The sequence below is a fragment of the Sapajus apella genome, unplaced genomic scaffold (genome assembly GCF_009761245.1).
Source record: "Sapajus apella isolate SASKATOON/1434 unplaced genomic scaffold, GSC_monkey_1.0 scaffold1, whole genome shotgun sequence".
Taxonomy (NCBI): Eukaryota; Metazoa; Chordata; class Mammalia; order Primates; family Cebidae; genus Sapajus; species Sapajus apella.
The window spans coordinates 59858278-59883059 of record NW_022436941.1 but is presented as its reverse complement, the minus strand read 5'-3'; the positions used below and the strand labels follow the sequence as shown (position 1 = coordinate 59883059).

Below are 24782 nucleotides of genomic sequence, written 5' to 3'. Positions count from 1 at the left end.
TTTGTATTTTTAGTAGAGGCGGGTGGATCATAAGGTCAAGAGATCGAGACCATCCTGGTCAACATGGTGAAACCCCGTCTCTACTAAAACTACAAAAAAATTAGCTGGGCATGGTGGCGCATGCCTGTAGTCCCAGCTACTCAGGAGGCTGAGGCAGAAGAATTGCTTGAACCCAGGAGGCAGAGGTTGCAGTGAGCCGAGATCGCGCCATTGCACTCCAGCCTGGGTAACAAGAGCGAAACTCCGTCTCCAAAAAAAAAAAGAAAAGAAAAGAACGGAAACAAGACAGGAAAAAGGATAGGGGAAAGGAGGCTAAGTCAGGAAAAGGGGAGAGAAGGGGAGGGAAGAGGAGGGGAGGGAAAAATTTGAATCACAATCCAAATCTTTCATCATTGCCTTCCTCTTTCAACTGTTAAGAATTTTTTGTTTTGTTTTGAGAGTCTCATTCGGTTGCCCACACTGGAGCACAGTGGTGCAATTACAGCTCACTGGAGCCTTGAACTCCTTGCCTCAAAGAGGACTACAGGCACACGCCACCATGCCCTGCGTGTGTGTGCGTGTGTGTGAGAGAGAGAGAGAGAGAGAGAGAGAGAGAGAGAGAGAGAGAGAGTGTGTGTGTGTGTGTGTGTGTGTGTGTGTGTGTGTGTGTATCAAGTCTTGCTATGCTTCCCAGGCTGATCTTAAATTCCTAGCCTCAATCCCAAAGCACTGGGATTACAGGCATGAACCACCATGTCCAGTCAAGACAAAAATTTTAAGTTCCCTAAATTCTCATTCGCTATCATTCTGCACAAAATGTCCATTTCTAAAATTTCCCAAATAATTCACAGTTTTTCCTTATGATAGCATTAGAATACCTCACACTCTAATATAAATAAAAAGATCATTCCAAACTCTTCAAAGTTAACTATAATAAGAAACAAGAACAAAAGAAAAAGGCAAAAAACAAAAATTAGACTTAGACTTAAAGCAAGTTTAGTGATAAATTCAGAAATTTCCTTTTTCTCAAAATACCACCAGCTTGTTTGTTTGTTTTTCTGAGACAAGGTCTTACTCTGTCGCCCAGGATGGAGTGCACTGGCATGATCTTGGCTCATTGCAACCTTTGCCTCCTGGGTTCAAGCAATTCTTGTGCCTCAGCCTCCCCAGTAGCTAGGATTATGGGCATCTGCCACCATACCTGGCTAATTTTTAGATTTTTAGTAGAGATGGGGTTTCACCATGTTGGGCAGGCTAGCCTCTAACTCCTGACCTCAGGTAATTTGCCTGCCTCGACCTCCCAAAGTACTGGGATTGCAGAGGTGAGCCACCACACCTAGTACTGTACATACTTACACACAATTTTTTTGCTAATTTAACATCTCAGAATCCTCTTTTCAGAGGCTACAAAAAACAAAATAGTTTTGCAACCAACCTTTAAAGTTATCGAATAACCAAAAGTGATAATATAAACAAACAAGAATTTGAACTCACCTATGTTCAACATTCACTGTTTAAGTCAACATTAGGAAAGGGTAAAAGTAAACAACAGAAACTTGCTCCCTAATGTAGGAAGAAATCTCTTGGCCAGTGAAGCAATACTAAAACACAGACATTCTGCTTACATTAACTGATTAAAAAGAAAAGGAAAACAAAACAAAACACAGACCTGTTTACCCATATAAAGTTATAATGATGAACATCTGTAAAGATCCCATGAAACCACCCATGTAAAGTGCTCAGCACATGTGCCTGGTCCACAAGTGTTTAATGTTAGCCTGTATACTTGCTCATTTCATTCAATACAAGGCTACTTAATTGCTCTGCACCTCTGCTGCCTCATACAAAACAGACAACAGTAGTTCCTAAAACATAGGATTATTAGGACTGAGAATGTTTTCAAGGCACTTAGAGCAACATTAATTGTCAATATTATTCTTAGTGTCCTCGAAAAGGAAGGTCAGAGGTTTACAGGGCTGGGATCTAAACCTAGTCACTCCAAAGCACTAGCATCTCATTTCCTCAGACTCTGGGAGATTTACCTGGTTGCCAGCTCTCCTCCCACAGCTCAGGAAATTCCCAGGGCAGAAGGAACTCGGTCCCTCTTGGAGGCTCAGCCTGCACCAGAACTTGCAGCTCTAGGGTCCTCAGCCCCATCACCCAAACCTCACACCTCTCCAAAAAGCTATAGGCAGGGCGCTGTGGCTCACATCTGCAATCCCAGCACTTTGGGAGCCTGAGGCAGGCGGATCACTTGCAGTCAGGAATTTAAGACCAGGCTGGCCAACATGGTGAAACCCTGTCTCTACTAAAAATACAAACAAATTAGCCAGGTTTGGTGGCGCACACCAGCTACTCAGAAGGCTGAGACAGGAGAATCATTTGAACCCAGGAGGCTGAGGTTGCAGTGAGCCAGGATCCCTCCACTGCATTCCAGAGCGAGGCCGTCTCAAAACAAGAACAAAAAAAACTATTGCTCTTTGAATTTGTTTGCCAACTACTGGTTTGTCTTTTCAAACAGTGCTTAAGGGAAGTTTTATAACCATGTAAAACAAATAATAATGCAGCAGCAACAGCAGCAGACTCTCTCATGTACACAGCACTCCCTTCCAAGTGCTGTCACAGATTCTGTGACACCGGCACAAACTCTCCCAGCCTATAAGGTCGTTACTGTTATTATTGTTTTTCTCCTCTGTAGCAGTTGGGACACTTGGACTCTAGGAAATAAATTGCCCAAGGTCACAGCTCCTTAGTGGTGAGGACGGGGTCCATACCCAGGTATAATTTCTTTCTTTCTTTCTCTCTTCCTTTTTTTTTTTGAGTCAGTGTCTTGCTCTATTGCCCAGGCTGGATGGAGTATAGTGGCATGATCACAGCACAATGCAGCCTCAACCTCCTGGGCTCAAGCCATCTTACTGCCTTAGCTTCCCGAGTAGCTGGAACTACAGATGCATACCAGGCAGGCTAATATTTGTATTTTTTGTAGAAACTGGATTTTGCTCAGGCCGGTCTTGAATTCCTCACTTTACGCAGTCCTCCCACCTCAGCCTCCCAAGTGCTAGGATCACAGACATGAGCCACTGCAACAGCCCCAGGTAATTTCAAAGCCAGTATTCTTAACTATCTTACCAAATCGAATGTGGAAAACAGAAAAAGGGAATAGTACTTTTAAAAAACAGTAACTATAGAAAACCCAATCAAAATTCATTTCCCAATTAAGTTATTGCTTAGTAAATGAAAATATTAAATAAAGAACCGGCTACTGCTCCACATGGCAAGGAAGTGTATGTACTTCAGTGCTGACAACTCCATTACTCAGGAGAACAGTTTAACTGTGATATGTGGGTGGCTCCAGTGACCACTGCCACTGTATTTATAGTTTGTGATTTATATAAACAAAATCATTTCTCATGCCTATAGCAGCATCTACTGCAGGCCTTTGTTACTTACAATTAAATCTCTGTAAATATTTAAATCTCATGGTCACAAAAAAATGAGTCAACCTTCTAAGAATGACTGGTCACCAGTTCCCAAAACACAATTTCCAGCGTCATGACCACCAGCCCCATTAGGTCTAACTTCCAGATGAATAGTTCTTCCAATGTACAGTCAAATTAAAAAAAAAAAACAGAATTGAGAACCCCGAAATAAACCTTAATACTGATAGTCAACTAATTCTGCCAAGATAATTCAACTAGGAAAGAAGAGTCTTTTTAACAAATGTTGGTAGAACTGGATATTCAAATGCAAAACAATTAAGTTGGACCCTTTCCCTATGCCACAAACAAAAATTAACTCATTAAGGATGGCCAGGTGCAGTGGCTTACGCCAGTAATCCCAGCACTTTGGGAGGCCAAGGCCGGAGGATTACTTGAGCCCAGAAGTTGGAGGCCAGCCTGGGCAACACAGTGAGATCCCCTGTCTACAAAATATCAAAAAGTTAGCCAAGCAATAGCACGCACCTGTTGTCCCAGCTACATGGGAGGCCAAGGCAGGAGGAACACTTCAGCCTGAGAGGTTAGGACTGCAGTGAGCCATGCCTGTGCCACCACACTCCAGCCTGAGAAACAGAGCAAAAGTCTGTTTAAAAAAATAAATAAAATAACTCAGAACGGATCAAAGGCCTAAATATAAGAACTATGAAATTCTTAGAAGAAAATAGGGCCAACACAGTAACTCAAGCCTATAATCTCAGCACTTTGGGAGGCCAAGGAGAGAGGATCGCTTGAGTCCAGGAATTCTAGACAAGCCTGGACAACATGGTGAAACCCCGTCTCTACAAAAAATACAAAAATTAGCAAGCATGGTGGCACGCATCTGCAGTCTCAGCTACTCCAGGGGCTGAGGTGGGAGGATAGCTTGAGCCTAGGAGGTTGAGGCTGCAGTGACCCATGATCGCACCACTGAACCCCAGCCTGGGTGACAGAGAGAGATCTTGTCTCAAAAAAAGAAAGAAAGAAAGAAAATAGGACTCCATCTTCATAACCTTTGGTTAAACAAAGTTTTCTTAGATATAAGAACAAAAGCACAAGCAACAAAATACAGAGTTCATCAAATTTTAAAATTTTGTGCTATAAATGATACCATGAAGAAAGTGAAAAGACATCATAGAATGAGAGAAAACATTTGCAAATAATTTATAACGGACTGGAGTCTAGGACACATGAAGAACTCTTAAAACTCAATAATAATAAGATAAATAACCCAATTTAGAAATGGGCAAAAGATCTGAATTAATGTTTCTCCAAATATGTACAAATGGCCAATGAACATACAAAATGATGCTCAATATCATTAGTCAGAAAAATGTAAATTCAAACCATTAGAAAAATATAAATCAAACCAAAATCAGATACCACTTCACATCCACTAGGATGGCTATTATAAAGACACCAAGTGTTGGCAAAGATTTAGAGAAATTAGTACCCTCACATATAGCTGGTGAGAATGTAAAATGCAAGAATCTCTTTGAAAAACAGTGAAGGCCGGGCGCGGTGGCTCACGCCTATAATTCCAGCACTTTGGGAGGCCGAGGCGGGTGGATCACGAGGTCAAGAGATCGAGACCATCCTGGTCAACATGGTGAAACCCCGTCTCTACTAAAAATACAAAAAATTAGCTGGGCATGGTGGCGCGTGCCTGTAATCCCAGCTACTGAGGAGGCTGAGGCAGGAGAATTGCCTGAACCCAGGAGGCGGAGGTTGCTGTGAGCCGAGATTGCGCCGTTGCACTCCAGCCTGGGTAACAAGAGCGAAACTCTGTCTCAAAAGAAAGAAAAACAGTGAAATGTAGCTACCATGATTCAGCAATTCCACTCCTAGGTAAATACCCAAGAGAAATGAAAACATACATCCACACAAAAACCTGTACACAAATGTTGATAGCAGCATTATTTACAACAGTTAAAATGTGGAAACAGCCCAAACGATCATCAGTTGGTGCATGGGTTTAAGTAAAGCGTGGTATGTTCCATTAAAGGAATGAAGTACCGACGTTATGCTACAACATGGATGAAACTTAAGAACATATGGAGTTAAAGAAGCAGTCATAAAAGACTATACACTATATGGTTTCGTTAATAGGAAATGTCTACGAGAGGCGAGTCCATAGAGACAGCAAGTAGATTAACAATCGCCGGAGCTCTGAGGGAATTTGGGAGGGAATTGGCAGTGACTGCTAATAAACACAGAGGTGACAAAAATTAAGTTGTCATGATGGTTCCACAACTCTGTAAATAAACTAAAAACCCCTGAATTGCACACTTTAAATGACTGGGCTGTAAGCTACGTAAAACTACTTTTTACTTTATAAATAACTTATTTAGTTTAAAAATAATCTAATATAGCCCTTTCAGGATAAGTTTGAAAAAAGACACTCAATAACTCTAAAATCACTTGGTTGGACATCTCTGGCCACTGGAGAAGTAAAAGTGTGGACATCTCTCCAATCCCGATTTATGAATAAAAATAAAACTAGGACTTTTTTTGGAACACCTGTTAATTTAAATAGGAACAAAGTATCCCCAAAGGCAAATTCCCAGGATTTTAGGAGCTGAAATTGCTTCATGTGTTTCTTAAGTTATTAGTCTGTTGTAAAATGCTTTGTAAAGTTTACATAAAGTATTTTATAGATCTTTCAACTTTTACTCTTTTTTTTCTCCGAGATGGAGTCTCGCTCTGCCACCCAGGCTGGAGTGCAGTGGCACAATCTCCTTCAAGCCATTCTCCTGCTTCAGTCTCCCGAGTAGATGGAACTACAGACACCCGCCACCACACCTGGCTAATTTTTGCACTTTTAGTAGAGACAGCGTTTCATCATATTGGCCAGGCTGGTCTCAAACTCCTGAGCTTTTGATGTGCCCGCCTTGGCCTCCCAAAGTGCTGGGATTATAGGCATAAGCCACCAAGCTCAGTCCCAACTTTCACTTTTCTTAAGAGAGTGCACATTTGAAACAGCTGAATCTTAGCACCAGAGCAGTCATTTCTCCAGCAATTTTCTTGTCTTGTACCTAGGCAGCCCTTTGAACAATACTTCCTAATAATCCACAGCCAGCTGGAGCACTTGGCAAAGACTGATCTGACAGTTTAATCTTAGCACCATTCTTTTAGGAGTAGTGTACCCTTTTTTCTAGCTCCACTCACCTCACTACACTTAAGAAAAATCTACATTTACATATGTAAATTGTGGGTAATGTTGATTAAATAAATTATACCACATTTTCATCAGTTGTGCAACCAAATTGATGTCTCCTTTGTAATGCAAAAATGGGCTAAATCTGTTCACTCCAAACCCACTTCTAAACACATCACACACTACCACCACCACCACAAAGGGCCGGTATGATATCAAAATGGAATCTGTGCTAGAAATACAATTATAAGACATGATGAATCACACACATTTAGGTTTGCTAAAATAAGCTTTAAAGTTGTTGAATGAAAAACAAATGCCCCCAACAATATCCCCTACCCTCCACCCTATTATTACTCTATTGCAGTAACCACTGGTGGCAATTTCTAGGACATCTTTAAAACTCTCAGGATTCTTAATTGTGTATAGATGTATCTACAGACATGAATACATACGTGCCTTTCAAATTGGAAACCATAATTGAGTTCATCACAGACACAGTGCTCTCTAACCTCCTCTTTTTACAACCCCTACTTAACACTGCTATCTTGGCTACCTGTTCCTCTCTGCGCATTCACAGATTTATTCTTTTCTCTTTACTATGGTGAAACATACATAACATTAAACTTACCATCCTAATCTTTGTTAAGTGTATAGTTCAGTAGTGTTAAGTATATTCATGTTGTTGTGCAGCAGATTTCTAGAACTTTTTCACTGTGCAGCACTCAAACACTATACCCACTAAACATGAGTTCTCCCTCCCACCTCCCCTGCACCCCTGGCAACCGCCTTTCTACTTTCTGTTTCCATGATTTTGACTACTTTAGACACTTCATATGAGTGGAATCATACAGTATTTGTCCTTTTGTGACTTTTATTATGTACTTTTATTTCACTTAGCATAATGTCCTTGAGGCGCATCTACATTGTAGTATGTGACAAGTTTTCCTTCCTTATTAAAGCTGTATAGTATTCCATTGTTAATTTCATTCTTTGTAATGGCAACATGATATTTCATTGTATAGAAGGCTAGCAACTTTTTTTTTTCTCTCAAAGCTACTGCAAATCAGGCTAGTAACTTTTTATTTTAAATTAGTCTTCATTATCAGTGCTCAATTAAGATGTTTCACGTTTACTTATGATACAAGAAATAAGAGAATTGCTAGATCCAAGAACATATTTAATTATGATTCAGAGATTATGCCAAAATAAATTCTCCGTAAGTGAACAAACACAAATTCAGAAAAGTAGATTTTTCTTTCACCTTTTTTAACTTTGCCAATTAAAACTCTCGTTTTGAATTGTACTTTTTTTTTGAGATGGAGTCTTGCTCTGTCACCCAGGCTGGACTGCAGTGGTGGGACCTTGGCTCACTGCAACCTCCCCTCTTCGGTTCAAGTGATTCTTGTGCTTTAGCCTCCTGAGTAGCTGGTATTACAGTCACGAGCCACCGCGCCTGGCTGAATTGCAGTCCCTAAATTATGAGTAAGACTGAGCTTTTTCTCACATTTGTTGGCATTTGCATTTTTTTCCTAAACGATCCTTACCTTTTAAATGTTTCTGTGATGTGCTCTTTCTGTTGATTTATAAGAACACTCTGCAAATTAGGTCAAGTGAATCTCTGTTCTACGAATCACTGTGTGTCATTTGAGTTGTTTAATTTGGCTTACAGGTCTTGTGTCATGCTTAGAAAAACCCTGGCCGTTCTAAAATTATTTTAAAAGTTCACCCATCTTTTCTCAATTCTTTTTGAGGACTCCTTTTTAACCCATTTTATCATGGTTAAATATTGGATCTACACATTATTTTAATGGAAAAGGTGTGGAGCAAACTTCAAATGAAGGTTACTGACAACTTGCAATTTGGATATCAGTATCCCAAGGGAGAGTGACAGCCCTCCCCATAACTACTACATCTAGCCTTTATGAACTCATACTGTGGGCCAGCCACTGTTCCAAGTGCAAAATCCTATGAAGGAGATCCTAGGGATTACCCCATTTTACAGATATACAAACTAAATGACAGACAGATGAAGTAATGATCAAGGGCACACCACCAGTAAACGGCTGAGAATATGCCAGAACTCAGGCTTCATACCATTAGAATTAGCCCTTAACTTCTCAGCTACACTGCCTCTGAACTATATGAACAAAAAAGCCTAAAAAATGCACATCAAAAATATGTTTAAATGAATTCTCAGTAGAAAGCAGGTTTATCCTTTTCCTCCCATCAAATACTTTAACGAGTAGCTTAAGTACTAAATGTTTTTAATGTTTTCTCTTGAGACAGATTCTCACTCTGTTGCCCAGGCTGGAGTGCAGTGGCATGATCTCAGCTTACTGCAACCTCTGCCTCCCAGGTTCAAACGATTCTCCTATCTCAGCTTCCTGAGTAGCTGGGATTACAGGCACACGCCACCACGCCCAGCTAATTTTTGCATTTCAGTAGAGGCAGGGTTTCACCAGGTTGGCCAGGCTGGTCTCAAACTCCTGACCTTGCTTGGGTGATCCGCCCACCTCCACCTCACAAGTGCTGGGATTACAGGCAGGAGCCAACACAACTGGTCCTAAGTACTAAAGCTTAATATGACACTTCTTGGTAATATTTAAAGCGTAAACTACTTCTAAAGTACAACCTGCCATCTCTAAATACAACCTGCCATCTCTAAGTCAAGTCACGTATGTATGTCAATTTGGATGCTGTGGTGGAATTATCTACCTTGCTTGTTTGTGTCCTTTTTAAATCTCTATAGCTATGCACTATTGGAAACAAGATTCAAGTTCATTCTGCAGGATTTCTAAGCTGTATGAAAAAAATCACCAAGTCTTAACTAGTCAGTGTTTCTTTTTTGTTTGTTTTTTTTGAGATGGAGTCTGGCCCAGGCTGAAATGCAATGGCACTATCTCGGCTCACTGCAACCTCTGCCTCCTGGGTTCAAACAATTCTCCTGCCTCAGCCTCCTGAGTAGCTAAGATTACAGGCGCCCACTACCACACCCCACTAATGTTTGTATTTTTAGTAGAGATGGGTTTCACCATACTGGCCAGGCTGGTCTTGAACTCCTGACCTCAGGGGATCCACCCACCTTGCCCAGCCCAGTGTTTCCTTTCTTTCTTTTTTTTTTTTTTTTTGAGACAGTCTAGCTCTGTCATCCAGGCTGGAGTGCAATGGCGCAATCTTGGCTGGGTGCAACCTCCGCCTCCCGAGTTCAAGTGAGTCTCCCGCCATTATGCCGGGCTCAACTTCTTTGTATTTTTGTAGAGACAGGGTTTCACCATATTGGACAGGCTATTCTTCAACTCCTGACCCCAGGTGATCTGCCTGCCTCAGCCTCCAAAAGTGGTGGATTATCAGGCATGAGCTACTGCGCTGGCCCCAGTGTTTCTTTTCTCTGCAGTGTCACTGCATGCTCCAGGGGCCAGGTACATCCTTGGTAAGAAAGGCAGGGGCAGTGTTTTCACAAAGACTGGTGAGCGCTACCGGCATCTTGGGGTAAGTACCACCTATGCACAGGACTCCCTAACTGTTTTGCAAACATCAGGAAAGGAGAAAGGATAATGGTGAGAACGGAAGAGGAGGGCTTTCTCTCTCTCTCTCTCTCTCTCTCTCTCTCTCTTCTTTTGTAAAGACAGGGTCTCACTGTCACCCAGGCTGCGGTGCAGTGGCACAATCATGGCTCACTGCAGCTTCAACTTCAGCCTCAGGTGATCCTCCCATGTCAGACTCCAGAATAGCTGGAACTACAAGCGCACGCCACCACGCCTAGCTAATGTTTGTATTTTTTTGTAGAGATGGGGTTTTACTATGTGGCTCAGGCTGGTCTCAAACTCTTGGGCTCAAGTGATCCACTCACCTCAGCTTCCCAAAGTACTGGGATTAAAAGGAAGAGCCACCTCCCCACCAGTTGCCAGTGTTCTCTAAATAATCAGAGAATACCCTCAAACAATCCATAATGAAGGGCAAATGGAACGAGCATTGGTGTTCCTCTCAAGCACTGAGTCCTGCTATCTGCCACACCCCCTGCCGTAAAAAAAAGAAGTCAGAGACTCAGCCCTGCTGGACCTCTTGCTTCCAAAAATACGCAATTGGCGGGGCACAGTGGCTCACCCCTGTAATCCCAACACTTTGGGAGGCAAAGGCGGGTGGATCACAAGTTCAAGAGACCATCGTGCCAACATGGTGAAACTCTGTCTCTACTAAAAACACAAAAAATTAGCTGGGTGTGGTGGTGTAAGCCTGTAGTCCCAGCTACTTGGGAGGCTAAGACAGGAGAATGGCTTGAACCTGGTAGGCCCTCTGCCGAGACTGTACCACTGCGCTCCAGCCTGGTGACAGAGCCAGACTCTGACTCAAAAAAAAAAAAAAAAAAAAGCAATCCCATGGCAAACCTTATTCCTCCCTGCCCCACCAGAAGGAAATAATGTACAGCTTCATGCTTCTCAAAGCCTTCAACCAGAAGCTGCTGCTGGGGGAAATGATTTGCATAAAGTATCTCACTGTTTATACTAGCTCTGTCTAAATGGCCTCATAGCTCTTCAACCTGCAACTTCCACCAACTATGCTAATGGTAAGATAGTGCAGGCTTAAAAACTGCTTTCTGTTAAATTCTATCATTCACGCATAGAACAGAACTTTCTGGAAAATAACTTAAGCAACAGCTTGGGAGTTTAAAAGAAGGAAGGGAACAAAAAGTGTAAACTGATTTTATTACAACAAAATACAGCATAAAAACCCAATCCAAAGCTGGACATGGTGGCTCACACCTGCAATCCCAGCATTTTGGGAGGCCAAGGCAGGTGGACTGACTGAGGTCAGGAGTTGGAGACCAGTCCGGCCAACATGGCAAAACCCCATCTCTACTAAAAATACAAAAATTAGCCAGACATGGAGGCAGGCGTCTATAATCCCACTACTTGGGAGGCCGAGGCGGGAGAATAGCTTGAACTCTGGAGGCAAAGGGCAGCAGATGTCATGAGCTGAGATTGTGCCACTGCACTCCAGCCTAGGTGATAGAGCAAGACTCTGCCTCAAAAAACTAAAAAAAAAACATCCAATTTGAAATTCAAATCAAGTCATAAGACTGTGTTTAAAATCCATAGCTATGGATTCTTTGTTGAACTGCTCTGCAAAGACAGCAGATTATCTATCTTTGGGAAAAGCCCAATACCCACTCATTCACTTTCTCATCATTTACCAAAGGCCAAGTGTGTACTGGGCACTGGAGAATAGCAAAAGCCACAGAGTGCAGTGGCAATACCTGCTATGAGCTGATTAGCTACGTGGCCTTGCAAGATACCCTGCACCCTGTGCTACAGGATGTTTCCTGGAAATAACTTGAGAGGTGGATATGCCACTGCCTTAAGGACCCTTCTAGCTCCAGAATTAGACCATGACTTCCCAGATTCGCACAACCCCATGGATGGCCCATAAGCCATCTGAGAGTGGCAACCCAGGACCTGGAGCAACAGGCATCATGCCCATCAGAAACCTCATCATCAGCTGTGAGACATTCTCTGGCTAGCTGCCAACCAAAGACTTCCCACTATGGTTCTAATTTCAAACTGCCTGGCCATTATCCTTAAAACTATTGGAGTGTGCTAAAAGGTCTAATATTTTGGCTTCTGAGTGAAATTTCTCATACCCAGAGGCACAATTCCCCTTTGTCAGCATGTCCCAATTTTCAGTTTATGGTTTGGACGAACACTGGGGATTCTTTTTTTATTTTTTCATGTCAGATGGCTAATGTGCCAAAAGATTTGAGGGAGGCATATCTCACAGACAAGCATGAAAACCCAATCATCATGCTTATGAACTACAAAAGAAACTGGATTCTTCTAATCAGAAACAGAAACATTGACCCAATTGCGGTCCCCGATCAGCCGGGAGCCAGACCATGCCCACCTTCCACTCTGCCTCTTAACTTTATTAAATAAGGCTGGGCGTGGTGGCTCACTCCTGTAATCCCAGCACTTTGGGAGGCCGAGGCGGGTGAATCACAAGGTCAGGAGTTTGAGACCAGCCTGACCAGCATGCTGAAACCAGTCTCTACTAAAAGTACAAAAATTAGCTGGGTGTGGTAGCACAGGCCTGTAATCCCAGCTATTCAAGAGGCTGAAGCAGGAGAATCGCTTGAACCCAATGAGCCGAGATCATGCCACTGCACTCCAGCCTGGGTGACAGAGCACACAGCGAGACTCATTTCAAAAAAAAAAAAAAAAAATTATTATATAAAAATAGTTGTATCCCTCCCTGGGATACAGGCAAGTCACTGCAGCCTTGGGAGGCCAGCAGGAAGAAGAATTAAACCAGAGCTCCCTAAGGGTGAAGTACAGCTGCCTCCAAAGATAGGAAGTTCCTGTGTCGAGTTGTTTATTATGCTATAAGAAATAGAGCACAACTGGGTCAGAAGAGCAGAAGACCCTTCCAGCACCAATTTTCTGGGAGGTGGTCCAAAGGAAGTCAGTGGGGCCAGCTCCCTCCCTCACACAGCTAACAGGAGCAAGGCTGGGTCAGCCTTCCTGAAGCTCTGCAAGTCCAAGACTCCTGAGCTATTTATTCTACACTTACTTTGAAAACACAAAATTGCCACAACAGGACGGATATGTTAGGGAACAGCTGAGCACAATAGGATGTGCAATTCTATCTGCTGACCTTCGCACTAGGTGAAAGCAGAAAACCACACCAAGATGCACTGAGCTTCGTGGTAATACACAAAATGCACACAACTCAGCTCAATGAGTCACACCAAACACATCTGATGTTATCACTTTCCATCCAATTCCAGATAACCCTCCTCCCGCTGCTTCTCAACTGCTCAAAAACCTAACTCTCCACACCCATTTCCAGAAGGTAATTTCAAGTCTTTTTCAAATATAATGCCAAATTTACCATAGTACTTATGTATTTCTTAACCATTTAACATTTATAAAACCATAAGGCAGGGTGTGGTGGCTCATGCCTATAATCCCAGCACTTTGGGAGGCCAAAATGGGCAGATCACGAGGTCAGGAATTCAAGACCAGCCTGACCAACATGGTGAAACCCTGTCTCTACTAAAAATACAAAAATTAGCCGGATGGGGTGGCGCGTGCCTGTAATTCCAACTACTCAGAAAGCTGAGGCAGGAGAATCGCTTGAACCCAGGAGGCAAAGGTTGCAGTGAGCCAAGATAGCACCACTGCACTCCAGCCTGGGCAACAGAGCGAGAATCCATCTCAAAAAAAAAAAAACCAAAAAACTATATCATTTGTATTCAGTTCATTTTTACAAATGTGTCACTAACAAAGTTTTAGAATGTTGTGCCCTTAAACAAATTTTCCCCGTAAGACCTGTGGTTTTCACTGTGCAGTTCTGCTTAGTGTGGCAATTTTTAGAATGCATATGTCATGTTGTATTGTAGCAGAACTATTTCCAGGGCTCTAGTGTAGAGTACAAGGCATTACTTGCAATCGTTTTTAAAAATTACACTAAATGTCCAAAAGGAAAATGGCAAAATAAATGTTTATATGATTAGTTAAATCATATAAACAGGTCTCCCTCTGCTGCCCAGGCTGGAGTGCAATGGCAGGATCATGGTTCACTGCAGTCTCGACCTCCTCAGCCTAGTTCAAGTGATCCTCCCACCTCAGCCCCCACACTGAGCAGCTGGGACTACAGGTGCATGCCACCACGCAGGAATAATTTTTTTATATTTTGTAGATACCCTCTTGTAGAGACGAGGTCTCACTATGTTGCCCAGGCTGGTCTTAAACTCCTGGGCTCAAGTTATCTACCCACCTCAGTCCCCAAAAAGTGCTGGGATTATAGGCATCAGCCACTGTGCTCAGCTATGTATTTCTGTAAAGCATAAAATACTGTTTTTAAAATGTTTTCATGTCATGTTACTTAATTCATCATTTCAAGATTCAATCAGTATCTAGTAAATTGATCTGCCTATCTAGCGATTGGTTTCTATCACTAATAATAAAGTTTTGATGCTTCTCACTTTTTCAAGGTGCTACATACTGTAATCCCTAGAACATCTTAAGAAACCAAAAGGCATATAATGACAGTGAAAAATATTCAATTAGCCCTCTCCTCAAAAAAAGATAAGAACAATGAACAGAAGAGGAAGTGAGCCAGGTTCCAGTTACTTGGGAGGCTGAGGCAGGAGGACCACCTGAGCCCAGGAGTTTGAGGCTGCAGTGAGCTACGATTGCACCTCTGTACTCCAGCTTGTGTGTTAGGACAAGACCACATCTCTAAAAAATAATTAATTGGGGGGGAAAAAAAAAAAAGAAAAGAAGGGGAAATGAAATGGAAACTGATCAACAATTTATAGCCTTAAACTCAAACATATGAGTCATTACATTAAATGTAAATAATCTAAGCATCCAATTAAAAGGCCAGGTACAATTAAATTGGCCAGGTACAATGGTTCACACATGTAATCCCAGCACTTTGGGAGGCCAAGGCAGAAGGATCACTTGGAGCACAGCAGTTTGAGACCAGCCTGGGCAACATAGTAAGACTGTGTCTCCATGAAAAAAAAAAAAAAAAAATTCAGCCAGGCACGGTAGCTCACACCTGTAATCCCAGCACTTTGGGAGGCTAAGGCGGGCAGACCATGAGGTCAGGGGTTCAAAACCAGCTTGGCCAACGTGGTGAAACCCCGTCTCTACTTAAAAATACAAAAATTCTCTGTCTCTACTTAAAAATACAAAAACTAGCTGGGCATGGTGGTGCACACCTGTAATCCCAGCTACTTGGGAGGCTGAGGCAGGAGAATCACTTGAACCCAGGAGGCGGAGGTTGCGGTGAGCTAAGAGCACATCATTGCACTCCAGCCTGGGTGACAGAGTGAGACTCTGTCTCAAAAAAAAAATCATGCCTGGTGGTGCATGTCTGTAGTCTCAGCTACTTGGGAAGCTAAGGTAGGAGAATCACTTGAGCCCAGGGTGTTGAAGGTACAGTGAGCTGTAATGGTACCACTGCACTCCAGCCTGGGCAACAGAGCAAGATCCCATCTCAAAACAAAACAGCAAAGATTGTCAGATTGGATTAAAAACCAAGAAAGACCTCTCTCTATCAGGTTTATTAAAAACATACTTTTAGGCCAAGCACAGTGGCTCATGCCTGTAATCCCAGCACTTTGGGAGGCCGAGGCAGGCAGATCATGAAGTCAGGAGTTCAATACCAGCCTGGCCAAGACGATGAAACCCTGTCTGTACTAAAAATACAAAAAATTAGCCGGGCATGGTGGCACATGCTTGTAATCCCAGCTACTAGGGAGGCTGAGGCAGAGAACTGCTTAAACCCAGGAGGCGGAGGTTGCAGTGAGCCAAGGTCGTGCCACTGCACTCCAACCTGGGCAACAGAAGTGAGATTCTGTCTCAAAAAAAATAAAATAAAATAAATAAATAAAACATATTTTTAAATATAAAGACAGATTAGTTGAAAGCCAAAAGGGTTGTATGGCTATATTAATAAATACCAAATACTAAAAAGAAGACCCCTGTTAGAAAAATAGGCCAGGCATGGTGGCTCACACCTATAATTCCACCACTTTGAGTTCAAGACCAGCCTGGTCAACATGGAGAAACCCCATCTTTACTAAAAATACAAAAATTAGGCCAGGTGCAATGGCTCACGCCTGTAATCCCAACAACTTGGGAGACCAAGGCAGGTGGATCACCTGGAGTCAGGAGTTCAAGACCAGCGTGGCCAATATGGTGAAACCCCATCTCTACTAAAAATGCAAAAATTAGTTGGGCATGGTGATGCACATCTGTAATCCCAGCTACTTGGGAGGCTGAGGCAGGAGAATCACTTGAACCCGGGAGGCAGAGGTTGCAGTTAGCCAAGATCACACCACTGTACTCCAGCCTGAGCGACAGAGCAAGACTCAGTCTCAAAAATATAAATAAAATAAAAAAATTAGCTGGGCATGGTGGCACATGCTTGTTATTCCAGCTACTCCAGAGGCTGAGCCAAGATCAAGCCACTGCACTCCAGCCTGGGTGACAGAGCAAGACTCTGTCAAAAAAAAAAGAAAAAGAAAAAGAAAAGGATCAAGGATCAGTTCATTAAGGAGAATAATCCTCATGTGGATACATTTAATAGAGCTTCAAAATACATTAAACAAAAATTGACCAAATGGGAGAAAGCAACAAAAACACAGGCATATTTGGGAAATTTAATCTTTTTCCTAGTAACTAATACAGTTAGACCAAAAAATTTTTATAAAGATGGAGAAGATATGTGTAACACTGTCAACCAACTTGAAAATTGTAAAATATATGTTCTTTTCAAGGGAATAGGAAACATTCACCAAGATATATCATATTCTAGGCCATAAAACAATAGATTTAAGGGCCAGGCGCGGTGGTTCACGCCTGTAATCCCAGTACTCTGAGAGGTCGAGGCAGGCGGATCACCTGAGGTCGGGAGTTCAAGACCAGCCTGACCAACATGGTGAAACCCCGTCATTAAAATAAATAAATAAATAAATAAAACAATAGAGTTAAAAGGAATGAATATATATAGAATACATCCTCTGGCCACCATGAAATTAAATTCTAAATTAATAGCAAAAATACTCCTGGAAAATCCACAAATACTTAGAAATTAAAAACATATTTCTAAATAACCCATAGCTCAAAAGAAGAAAACACAGGAAATTTAGAAAATTATTTTGAGCCGGGCACAGTGGCCCACTCACATAAACCCAGCACCTTGGGAGGCCAAGGCAGACAGATCACCTGAGGTCAGGAGTTCGAGACCTGCCTGGCCAACATGGCAAAACCCCATTAAAAATACAAAAAAATTACTCAGGTATGGTGGTGGGCACGTGTAATCCCAGCTACTGAGGAGGCAAAGGCAGAAGAATCGCTTGAATCCAGGAGGCAGAGGTGGCAGGAAGCCAAGATTGCACCATTGCACTCCAGCGTGGGCAACAAGAGCAAAACTCTGTCTAAAAAAATAAAAAAAGAAAGAAAATATTTTGATGACTCACACCGGTAATCCCAGCACTTTGGGAGGCCAAGGAGGGCAGATCACAGGGTCAGGAGTTCAAGACCAGCCTGACCAACATGGTGAAACCCTGTCTCTACTAAAAAAATAAATAAATACAAAAATTACCCAGGTGTGGTGGCATGCCTTGGAAGGCCTTGGCAGGAGAATAGCTTGAACCACGGAGGTGGAGGCTGCAGTGAGCAGAGATGGCGCCACTGCACTCCAAACTGGGAGATAGAGCAAGACGCTGTCTCAAAAAAAAAAAAAAAGATTTAGAATAATGATCTAAGATTCTACCTCAAAAAAAAAAAAATCAAAACACAAATAAATCAATGAAACAGAAAACTGATCATGGGAAAAAACCTAGTCTTCCACAAGATTAATAAAATTAATACACGTCCTAGCTAGATCCATCAAGAAAGAAGAAAGGAAGAGGAGAGAGGGACATAAATGACTGACATTGGGAATAACTGAGGAGACATCACTACATACATGATTAAGCAAATTGTTATTTAGAATAGGTTTTCTTGATACAAACCCTAACAGATTCCTACAAAGGACTTGCATTTAGAAAATCCATTACATTAACCCCATAAGGTTTGTAAAATCAAGCAGAGATTGTAATTAGAACTATAGTTTAGCCAGGCGTGGTGGCTCACGCCTGTAATCCAAGCATTTTAGAGGCCAAGGTGGGCGGCTCACCTGAGGTTGGGAGTTCAAGACCAGACTGACCAACATGGTGAAACCCCGTCTTAAAAAAAAAAAAAGAACTATACTTTAGTAGAACGATCAATTCTCTGGCAGTATGGAAAAAACAATCAGTCAGTGAAAGAACTAGGGAGAGGAAACCCAATAAGGAGCCACTCCCTTTGTCCAGCTGATAAATGAAATGTCTATACCATATACACCCCAGCTTCCTACTTCCAGATCCGACCCTCTCAATACTTCTGGCCTTACTTCTGCAGTTGTCATTTCCCTCTGGTCAAGCCATCATGAGCAGGAAATACAGTGCCAACAGCGGGTAGAGTTTATCACGCTAATTCTCTTGGCTTGTGCTTAGTCACAAGCCATAGTCAATTGTCTCACTCTGCCTCCATTCCCACATTCTTCTATATGTCTTCCAGTATTGAAGAATGTAGAAAATTAAACCATGCTTCTCAGACTTCCTTGCTGTTAGGATCCTGATAATTAGCAGCTCTCACAATATTTGTTAGGTGAAAGAAAACAAGGTAGAAGCCACCCTCCTGCTGTGGTGTCTGCTGCCAGGCAAGGTCCTGGGAAAGGACAGACAGTAGCTGCCACTAGGCTCCTGTGTGAAGCCACTAACTGATAGGTGTCAGGGCAGAGTTATAGTGGTGGCAGCAGCTTCTATTTGAAACCAACTCAATAGTCCCATAGACTAATCTTTTTTCTTTTTTTTTTTTTGAGACAGTTTCACTCTTGTTGCCCAGGCTGGAGTGCAGTGGCACGATCTCGGCTCACTGCAACCTCTGCCTCCCAGGTTCAAGCCATTCTCCTGCCTCAGCCTCCCAAGTAGCTGGGATTATAGGTGCCTGCCACCACACCTGGCTTAATTTTTGTATTTTTAGTAGAGACAGGGTTTCATCATGTTGGCCAGGCTGGGCTCGAACTTCTAACCTCAGGTGATCCGTCCACCTCAGCCTCCTAAAGTGCTGGCATTACAGATGTGAGCCACTACACCCAGCCTAGACTGATCTTTTTGATAAACATATCTGACCCTTCTGGTCTTAAAGCTTGAAAATGATCCTTATAGTCTTAAAGCTTGAAACTTGCATTTGTTTTATCTGAGTTCCTTCCTCAGGATAGGACTTTCAGGCCTCTCAAAGAGTCTCAAAGAACGGAAACTCACCAGATCACCATATCAGATGCCTGACACCACATTCATCATGATTGCTTCCTTGCCCCTCCCAGGTTCTTGTTTTCTTATGCATTGTCATATTTCTTCCCTGCTATACAAACTTCTAGTTTTAGTAGGTCAGGGAGATGGATTTGAACTCCTATCTCCCCGGCTGTAGCACCAGACTAAAGCCTTCTTCCTTGCAATACTCGTCCATCTCAGTCATTGGCTTTTTGTGTGCTAAGCAGAACTTGGACGGAACCCCTGGTCCTTAGGTAACATTCTTAAGTTCAAGTGTCCCAGGGGGTGGCCCCTTCATGCTTGCTCCTTTAGTTCTACAATTACTTTTTAAACACACCTAATTCCCTACAGTAAATCCTCTTCTGTTTAAAATACCTAGAGTGATCTTGGTATCTTCACTTGGTATCTTAAACTGAATGCTGAAACACTGCATCACCACTTTACAGATTTAAAAAAAAAAAAAAAAAGACTGACATGTAATATCTGATTTTTATTCCTTCTACAATCTCTAATATTGTTAAAGGGAGTTTATCTCTTTAACAACAGTAGGGAGTCAAGACAGGAATTTCCACCAGTTGACAAGAAAATTTAAGAACTAGGAATAGTGGTGAGCTCCCCAACACTGGTGAGACTCAAACACAGATGCACACAGAAGAGGGGCATTAAAAAGGACATCTAAGCTTCAGATGGGTCATTACAAATGAACGCCTTTTAAGGTATCTTCCAAGAGTTTCTGTGGTTCCATGACCTGTCTCAAAAATCAAGCAAGGCTGGGCATGGTGGCTCACACCTGTAATTCTAACACTTCAAGAGGCCAAGGCAGGAGGATTGCTTGAGCCCAGGAGTTTGGGAGTAGCCTGGGCAACACAGTGAGAGCCTGTCTCTTTAAAAAAAAAAAAAAAAGAGAGAGAGAGAAAGAGAGAGAGAGAGAAGAAAAGTCAAGCAAGGCCAGGCGCAGTGGCTCAAGCCCGTAATCCCAGCACTTTGGGAGGCCGAGGCGGGTGGATCACGAGGTCAAGAGATCGAGACCATCCTGGTCAACATGGTGAAACCCCGTCTCTACTAAAAATACAAAAAATTAGCTGGGCACGGTGGCGCGTGCCTGTAATCCCAGCTACTCAGGAGGCTGAGGCAGGAGAATTGCCTGAACCCAGGAGGCAGAGGTTGCGGTGAGCCGAGATCGCGCCACTGCACTCCAGCCTGGGTAACAAGAGCGAAACTCCGTCTCAAAAAAAAAAAAAAAAAAGAAAAGTCAAGCAAGCAGCAAAACCTGGATCTCTCCAGAACTAGACTTGCCTCTCCAGAATTTTTCAAGGAGTTGAATCCCAGTTAATGAGAGTTCACAAACTTAGATAGAGAAAGGAGGAGGTGGCGAAGGGCACAGAAAGTAGGGGATTTCTTTGAAGAAAAAAGGGGACAGAGAGCTACCCTTCTTGGACTCAATTTTGGCAGGAGAACTTAAAAAAAATAATAATTAAACTTCAGCATCCTGCAATTTGGGGACAGGAAACTGTTTTCCTTCCATCCTTTAAGGGCCAGCCCAAACCTCTTCAGGCTCTTAATCTGCTCCTCCTTTTATCTTAAAAGATACTAACCTCCCCTCCCTGGCTTTAGTTCTCAGCTCCCCAGCATTTCTCTACCTTCTGTTGCCTGGAAACTGAGGCTGCCAAAACCTCCAAAACCCCCAAGCACTTTTTTTTTTTGAGATGGAGTCTTGCTCTGTCACCCAGGCTGGAGTGCAATGGAGTAATCTTGGCTCACTGCAACCTCCCGCTCCCGGGTTCAAGCGATTCTCCTGCCTCAGCCTCCTGAGTAGCTGAGACTACAGGCATCTACCCCCACGCTGGGCTAATTTTTGTATTTTTAGCAGAAATGGGGCTTTGCCATGTTGGCCAGGCTGGTCTCAAACTCCTGACCTCAAGTGATCCCTCACACCCAGCCTTACTCTTTTTTTTGAAATATGGTCTTAGCCAGGCGCGGTCTATAATCCTAGCACTTTGGGAGCCCAAGGTGGGCTACAGAGCAAGACGCTATCTCAAAAAAAAAAAAAAAAAAAAAAAAGAAATATTGTCTTGCTCTGCCACCCAGGCTAGAGTGTAGTAGCACAATCACAGCTCACTGCAGCTTCGACCTCCTGGGCTCAAGAGATCCTCCCACCTCAGCCTCCAGTTAAGCTGGCACTCTAAAAAATCCACAGGCACTAATCTTCAATCTTCCTCTCTCACTTTGTGACATGGTGATTGCCCCATAAACTACATACCTCGACCATACGTCAGCTTTCCATTGAAACTGCTCTCTGTAACCCTAATGTGACAGGCAAGCAGTCCAAACCAATGCCATTTTGGCCCCTGTGCCATTTTAAGACTTGTAGTAAGTAACTAAGGTCTGTAATTTCCACCTACCCAGACAGTGTGTAAACTAACGCTTATCTTGACTTCTGTGAACCACTTAAGTAACAACTGGAATGTCCAAAGTCCCCTGGCACTCAGAATGTCCAAAGCCCCTCACCCTCACCCCCACCAAGGAGGTGGTTTACGGAATGTCCAAAGTCCCCTGGCCCTTGGAATGTCCAAAGCCCCTCGCCCTCACCCCCGCCCAGGAGGTGGTTTACGGGCATAAAAGCTCTTGACATCCTCCTTTCGGGGCCATGGGTTAGAGAGACGAGAGTCCTCCGTGGCCGCCTGCAATAAAGATCCTGTAATTTGGCCTAGTCTTTGTCTCAGTGGTGATTTGGTTACAACAACTTGACTAGTTGTCTGACCAAGCCAGTAGTTCCATACCTGTCCCCACCCTCCAGGCAGGCTCTACCTTCACTTAATTTTCTTTCTTTCCTTGTTAGCTACAGGGAATGTCTGCTTTTTAAATTGGAGATGTTTCTCAAGGTTCCAAGTCTGGGCTTTTCTTCTCAAACTACAGCTGCCTTTTCTTGAGGTCAGAAGATTTCCTTGAGAAGCTGAGAAAAGGTGGGGATGTTCTTCCTGGAAAAGCGTTCAGGACACACACAACAGTGTGTGTGCAACTGCAGGATGGCATGGGCCTCTAGAGCCATTCAGGAAGGAGGACCCACTCTCCTCATGCTCCCCTGGGTGGGCTCATGTACTTCTGGGGGCAAACATCCCTGCCAAGGGACCCCCAGCTTCTTCCCCTTTCCCAAAAGATAAAAAGTGCAAAGCTGAGGCAAACAAACCCTCAATCCAGTGTGTGAAGAAGCACTGCCCCAGGCACAGTCTCATACTGCTAGGACACACAGCATCTGCTCACAAGCCACTCCCAAGCATAAGCAGGCCTAGCTACAGCCTCTGAACTTTATTATTCTAGGTACCCAGTGAATATTTTTCTTTTTTCCTTTTTCTTTCTTTTTTTTTTTTTTTGAGACAGAGTCTCACTCTGTTACCCAGGCTGTAGTGCAATGACATGATCTCAGCTAACTGCAACCTCCGCCTCCCAGCTTCAAGCGACTCTTGTGCCTCAGCCTCCCCAGTAGCTGGAATTAGAGGCATGCACCACCATGCCTGGCTGATTTTTGTATTTTTAGTAGAGATGGGGCTTCGCCATGTTGGGCATGCTGGTCTCAAACTCCTGATCTCAGGTGATATGCCCGCCTCAGCCCCAAAAAGTGCTGGGATTACGGGTGTGAGCCACCACACCTGGCCCCAGTGAATATTTATCAACTGACATTTTCTTTACAGAGTGTCAGCTCTTTAAAACACAAAAAAGAAAGAATAGAACAGGCACGGTGGCTCACGCGTGCAATCCCAGCACTTTGGGAGGCTGTGGCAGGTGGATCACGATGTCAGCAGTTCAAGGCCAGCCTGGCCAACAAGGTGAAACTCCGTCTCTATTAAAGATACAAAAATTAGCCGCCTGTAATCCCAGTTACTAGGAGGCTGAAGCAGGAGAACTGCTTGAACCTGGGAGGCAGAGGTTGCAGTGAACTGAGATAGCGCCACTGCACTCCAGCCTGAGCGACAAAGCAGAGACTCGTCTCAAAAACAAAAACAAAAACAAAACGAAGAATAACAGCTGATGAAATAAGTCAACAAAGTCCTACAGTCTTTAGGGATAAGACTAGCAAAGCTAAAGAAAAATTACCACTATAGAATCCTATTATAGCAAACAGTTTCATTACTATGGAAACAAAATACTGTCATTGTTTCTGAGAATGGCAAAGGAGGAGATCAATGAGCATGGAATCAAGAACAAAAGACTGAATTCCTCCCTAGTTTGGGTGAACCACGATCACCAAGGATCAAAGCATTAGGAGATTGGCCCTCCGTTAAATTACTGACAGATAATGTGAGCACAAAAAAAGTGGAAAAGGCATTCCACAAAGACCTTGTGAATTTTGTTTCAAAATGCACTTAGCCAGTTTATAAAAATGATACTTAAGCAGAAATCTGATTTTTCCATCTCCTCTAGTTATCTTTTCATAAATAAGATGTAAGGGGTTATGTCTGTGTTTTTCCTACTTTTGTTTTGACTAGACAGTTTTCATGAGGGAGTAAAAATGCTGTCTAATCACTATATACTGTAACCTTACTTCAAAAACCCACAAATTGTTTCAAAATTTACTCTGATAAAAACCCACTAAGTTTTTCCACAACAGCTGCTTTCCTTAAACATCAGCAATTTTAATCTCACAAGGCAAACTACGGAAGAAAAGCCAAAAGTAAAATCCTGCTTCACTTTAAAATTCAAACAGATGTTCTGTGTAATCACACCAACTCACTATCTGAATTTCCTACTGCCCTACACCGACTCTCAGATTAAGTTCTAAAATCTTTTGAAACATCATTAACATATAAGCTAGAAGAATATGGGGATAGTCCCGCTGAAATTGCTTTAAAATACATTTTAGGTAGGGCTGCAAAGGTTTACAGTGGGCTACTTGGGATGCCTACTATTGGGAACAATCACAGAGGTTTAGATTAGTAACTTGATTGCTACTGTTCTCAGGCTCCAATCATAACCCTAAATTCAAGTGAAAACAGCAATACGTAAAATACACTGGGTCTTTATAACTAGGCAGCTATGGCCACTTAAAATACTAAAAACAGCTTGGTCAAAGAATTACATCCAATGGCTAGTTCTGTAGATATATCAGCTTAAATGAGGACCTCCTTTTTAGAATCAAGTTATCTTAGGTATCTGGCCACAGACTTCTCTGAAATAACAGCAGACAATGCCATAATTACTGCGGTGCCCTTTCTGAGGCTCTAACTGGTGATTACATTAAAACACCTAGAGGCTGGCACAGTGGCTCACACCTGTAATCTCAGCACTTTGTGAGGCCGAGGTGGGC

General features: G+C 42.9%; 1 protein-coding gene and 1 pseudogene across 1 annotated transcript in view; both read right to left on the bottom strand.

Annotated features, from left to right (window-relative positions):
• Positions 1 to 24782, bottom strand: part of SERINC5 (serine incorporator 5) — a 129998-nt gene that overhangs the window by 95113 nt on the left and 10103 nt on the right. The window lies entirely within an intron of this gene.
• LOC116554529 lies at positions 12339 to 12433 on the bottom strand (annotated as a pseudogene).